At 55.1% G+C, this 5,274-nt stretch overlaps 1 protein-coding gene across 1 annotated transcript in view; it reads right to left on the bottom strand.

The window, feature by feature from the left end:
- The window catches only part of A4GALT (alpha 1,4-galactosyltransferase (P1PK blood group)), a 34,255-nt gene extending 33,631 nt beyond the window's left edge, over positions 1-624 (bottom strand). The window contains exon 1 of the mRNA XM_027772726.1: positions 545-624. The gene's annotated coding sequence lies outside the window, so the exon portion shown is untranslated. The remainder of the gene's footprint in view (positions 1-544) is intronic.
- Between the last annotated feature and the right edge of the window lie 4,650 nt (positions 625-5,274).

The following is a 5,274-nucleotide window of genomic DNA, read 5'->3' as shown; positions in this document are numbered from 1 at the left end:
CCCGGTGGCCCCGGCCCCTCGTCCTTCCGGCTCCCGCGGCGGCGGGCAGCAGACAGCGGGCCTGGGCGGTCGTGGCGCCGGGAGGGCAGCGCGGGGAGCCGGGCGGGCGGAGCACCGCCCCTCGGGCCTGGGGCGGGGTCAGCGCAACCAGCTCTGCTCCGCTGGTCCCGGTTCCCGGCCGCGCTGCGCAGAGCCCCCTCCCCGGCCCGAGAGCCTCACCGCTCCCGCGGAGGGGCAGGACAGCTCCCCAGCCCGCGGCCAACAGGTACGGGGCGCCCCCGGGCTTCCCTCCGCCACGCAGCGGCTTACAGTCCCCGAGCCCCCACTTAGCAGGCGAGAAGACTGAGGCCGGGCGGCTCGGAAACGCGCACGTCCCGGCTGAGAAGGGCGGTGCCACCCTTGGATCCGGGTGACCGACTCGCCGCGGAGATCTGTTAACCGCCTCTGCGCGGTGCAGTGGCCTGGTGAACCCTCGCAGTGTAAGGGTGTCCTTAGAGCCTCGGGGTCCTTTCCCTCTCACACTCCTCCCCGTCCTCGCCCTCACCTCCTCGCTCAGCCTCTCTCTTAGCGGAGGACCGGGTCCCCAGGCCTCTGTGACAGTGGAAACGTCCCATGCCAGTCCTGAGGACGCTCTGGCACGTAGTCCCTGCCCAGGAAATATGCTTTGAAGGAAGGAAGCGGGTCGGAAATTCCCGCCACCTTTCTTAGAAACCTTTTTTTTTTTTTTTTTTTTAAAGTTTTGCTGTAAGGTGGGTGCACTCACCAGAAAGGGACAAGGAAAGTGAGAAAGCACCTCCCAGGGATGGTCAGGCTGCAGCGTCTTCTCTTCCATTTCCCTCTTGGGATTTTGGGCACATGGGCAAGCATGCTCAGTGTGTTTTTCAGACTGTAGGGCTAGAACTGAAACCATGCATCAGCAATGCGGGGTCCAGCTGCCTTAGTCACCAGGCCAGCTGTCTGGCCCTAAGTCTTTCTTCTTACTGTTATTTTAGGTTTACTTGTTATTTCTTCCAGGAGAGCGAGAGAGAAACAGAGCCAGGCACCCATAACAGGGTTCTCATGCCACGACCTGCCCAGCCTCAACTGGCCCAGGTCATGCGCCCTGTGCTCGGAAATCCAGGAATCAAACCCAGGACCTCCTCCCTCCCCATGTGAGTCCATCTGGGTTACCATGTGCTGCCTCCCCCACATCTGGCACCCACCCCTCCTTCCCTCCTGGGACTGGGCTGAACCTGCTGACTCCTGGTCACAGTCACCCCTCCTCTTGTCCACCTGTCCAGGTGCTCAGGCCAAGACCTTCACCGTCAAGCCACGTGGCCCCGACAGCTCTGCCTCCCTCCCCCCTGGCTCCTTCCCATACAGGGAATCCGTCCTCCAGTCTAGAAGAAAACAAAACCCCCATCAACTCCTGTTGCTGCCCTTGCCTCACTGTTCCCCCTCCCTGCACAGCAAAAGTCCTCAAAGAATTATCCAGACATGTTGTCTGCAGGCTCCCTTCCCTCCATGCAGGTTCTGCCCCCCTCCATGAATCTGCTAAGACCACCCTTGTTGGTGCCCAGTGTTGTCACTCAATCCGGTGCCCCTCCCTCTGTGCCTTATGGCCTGCTTCTCCTGCCCCGCCCCTCTCCCCTGGGCTGGCTCCCCTTGCCTCTCCTGCCACTGAGTTGCTATGCCAGCACTCTCCTCATCTTCAGTCCTTTCCACACTCTACCTGGTGCTGCCACCCAGTCCTGTGGCCTCTGAGAGCATGTGTCCTCCCAACACGTGTGTGTTGAAATCCTAATCCTCAGGGTGATATGGTATGGGGCCATGCGGCCTTTAGGAGGTGACTGGGGGTGAGGATGGAGCCTCATGAGTGAGATCAGCATCTTTTGTCTGAGACCTGAGAGCCCCTTCCCCTTCTGCCTTGTGAGGACAGATACGCTGGCCCCCACCAGACCCCAGATCTGCGGCACCCTCCTTGGACTTCCCAGCTCTTGGAGGTGAGAAATCACGTCTGTGGGCATAACCCACCCAGCCTGCTTTGTTACAGCAGCCGAAGGGACCCAAACACCCTCCCTCTGCTGATCACCCCGGCGTGCCCTCAGCCCGGCCTTCTGCCCTGAACCCACAGACCCACAGACCACTCAGACTGCCGGCCAACACCCTCATCTCCCCCAAGGTGGTCCCCGTGCACCTTTGCCATCTTGGCTCATGAAGACTCCAATGAGCAGGTGCTCGGGCCAAGACCTCACGTCCTCTCCTGCCCTCCCCCCTCCCCAGCCTCCGGCAGCAGGTCCCAGAAGCTCCACGGGGAAATGTGTCCAGAGTCTCGCCCTTCCCACCCCACTGCCTTGTCCAAGCTACCAGTGTCTCCCAGCTGTCACGGGGTCCCTCCTGTCACAGGAGCCCTTGCTTGCTGCCCCCTTGCAAGCCAGCAGGATGATGCGAGGACCAGACCAGAGTCAGATTGGCCCTGCTCTGCCCAAGTCCCTAAGTGGCTCCCCAGGGAACTCAGAAGAAAGCCCCAGCTCTGCCTCCCTGACCCCGCCACAGCCTTCTCTGCTGGCCAGCCGTCACAATGGTCTCCCGCCTGTTCTCCCCACTCCCTGATTCTACGAGGCTGTCTCCCTCACGCCCCTCAGGTTTTCGCTTCAGTGTCAGCTGCTTAGTGAGGATGGCCTGCCCTCCCCGTTTCGGGTGGGCACACCTGCCCAGCACTGTCCACCTTCTGTCCTGGATGTTTTCACACCCATCACCATGTTTTCTAGGTCACTTTTTTTTTTTGTTTTTATTGCTATAGGGTGTGTGTGCTTGCTAGAGACACAGAGACAGAGAAAGAGAAAACACCCCCCAGGAGGATGGCCATGCTGTGACCCCTTCTCCTCTAGTCTCCTCTCTGGATTTTGGGTATGCACACATGCCCAGCCTGTTTTGCAAACTGAACTGCCAGGTCTGGGGCTTGAACCACTCAGTCAGCCATTTGGGATCTAGCTGCCTTTACCACCATGCTACCAGCTTGCCTGTAATATTCTTTTTTTAAAAAAACATTTATATACTGGGGCCAGCAGATGGTACGGTGGTTGGGGTGCTGGATTCTCACATGGCCGACTGTGGTTCAAGTTCCAGACCCGGCAGCTTGGCAGCTTGCTTTCTCACTTTCCCTCTCTTTCTCTCTGTCTCTGGTGAGTGCACATACCCTATAGCAAATTAATGATAATTTTTTAAATAACTATTTTACTTAACTTTATTTACTTATTTGTGCATTTTTTATAATTATTTTATTTTATTTATTCATTCATTTATTTTTTTAATTTGACCAGAGAGAGACAGACGTTGAGAGTGAGAGAGAAAGGAAGCGAGAAAGCAAGCCACCAGATTCAGGACTCTAACCCTGGTCGGCCATGTGGGAGTATCTAGCGCCTTAACCACCACGCCACCTGCTGGTCCCAGCATTTTAATCTGATCAGAGAGGGAGAGAGTGAGTGAGAGAGAGACAGAGAGAGAGAAAGAGAAAGTGAGAAAGCAAGTCACCAGGTATGGGACCCAAACCACAGTTGGCCCTCTGAGAGTCCAGTGCCTCCAACCACCATGCCACCTGCTGGCCCCAATAATAAATTTTTTTAAAAAGACAAGAACAGTTTATTTATTGGCGCTAGCAGGTAATGTAGTTAAGGTGCTGGACTTCCACATGGGTGACCCTACTTCACGTCTCAGACCCAGCGACTTGAAAATCAGACCAGGCACATGTGTGTGCATACCCAAAATCCTCAGAGGAGAAGAGAAGACAAGGGACTGTGGCATGGACATGCCCTTGGGGTGGTGATTTCTCACTGTCCCTCTGTTTCTCTCTGACACGCCATCAAGCACACACACTCTATGGCAAAAACCTAAAAAAAAGTTTGTTATACATGAGTGAGAGCACATGCGTGTGCCTGAGAAAGTGACAGGGACAGAGAGACGCCCTCGCCAGGATCTCGCCATACCGTGAGCCCCTCCCCATGCCCTCAGCTCATCGGGATGTGGGGCACGTGCACACAGCGTGTTTCAGGTCGACGGGGGTCCGGACCCATGTTGCTGGCAGCACTTCAGTTCCGTGCTCTGCCTCCTATGCCACTGAGCTGGGGCTGCTTTGAGTATTCTGAATGCTTTTTCCTGCATAGTGGCTTTTTATTCATATATATATAATTTTCTTATTTATTTGTTTTAATTTGACCAGAGAGAGAGAGAGAAAGTGAGAAAGTAAGCCGGAAGGTCTGGGACTTGACCCACTGTCAGTCATGTGCGAGTCCAACACCCTTAACCGCCTGCAACCTGCCGGCCTCTCTACTTAATATATTTTAAAATAAATTTCAGGTGCTGGATGGTGGTGCAGGGGTAAAAGTGAACTCTGGGGGACTGGCTCACATGAGAAGCTTCCAGGTTTGGGTCCAGAGACCTTCCTGAGAGCGCTGGGCACATGCACGCCCATGATCCGGGGCTGGCTGAGGCCGGGAGTGGATCCTGGCATTAAGGCCTTAGTGGGAGGGCCATCCAGGTAGTGTGTGAAGGCAGCTGGATCTCACTGGCTGACTGCACAGTTTGAGTCTCAGACTCAGGGCTGAAACTCACACGGCGCACATGCGTATGCATGTACAAAAGAAGGGATTGTAGTGTGGCCATCCCCCTGGGGGGGGGCTCTGGCAAGCCCACACACCCTGTAGTGAATTAAAAAACACTCTAGTGGGAATGTCTCTCTCTCCCACTCATGAGAGAAAGAAATAAAAAAAGAAAGAAGGGGCCAACAGGTGGCAGGAGGTTAACGTGCTAGATTGCAAATGGCCGACTCTGGTTTGAATTCCAGACCTGACAAGTTGAAAAACATGCCGATGGACCAGCGTGATGGCTGTGTCACTGGACTCCCACGTAGTCGACTACGATTCAAGTCCTGGACCTGGTGGCTTGAACTCACGCCGGGCGCGTGTGCGTGTGTGCCCAAGATCCCGAGAAGAGAATGGAGGAGAAGGGATTGTGGCGTGGCCATCCCCCCTGGGGGGGGATTTCTTGCTTTCTGTTTCTCTGTCTCTGTCTTCCTGGTAAGTGCATGCACCCTGTGGCAAAAAAAAAAAAAAAAAAAAACTTAAAACCAAAAATCCAGGAAACTTTATACAGTCATCCACCCATATCTGTGGTTTAGCCTTCTATGGCTTCCGGTGCCTGCAGTCAACCTTGGTCTGAAAATAGGTGAGCACAGTCGGGAGGGAGAGGGAGACTGCATTCATATCGCTTTGATTACGGTATGCTGTCATAATTGCT

This window comes from Tupaia chinensis, unplaced genomic scaffold (genome assembly GCF_000334495.1).
Source record: "Tupaia chinensis unplaced genomic scaffold, TupChi_1.0 Scaffold000294_3, whole genome shotgun sequence".
In the NCBI taxonomy this organism is placed as follows: Eukaryota; Metazoa; Chordata; class Mammalia; order Scandentia; family Tupaiidae; genus Tupaia; species Tupaia belangeri.
The sequence above is the reverse complement of the archived record's forward strand: the minus strand, read 5'-3'. Positions and strand labels throughout refer to the sequence as shown.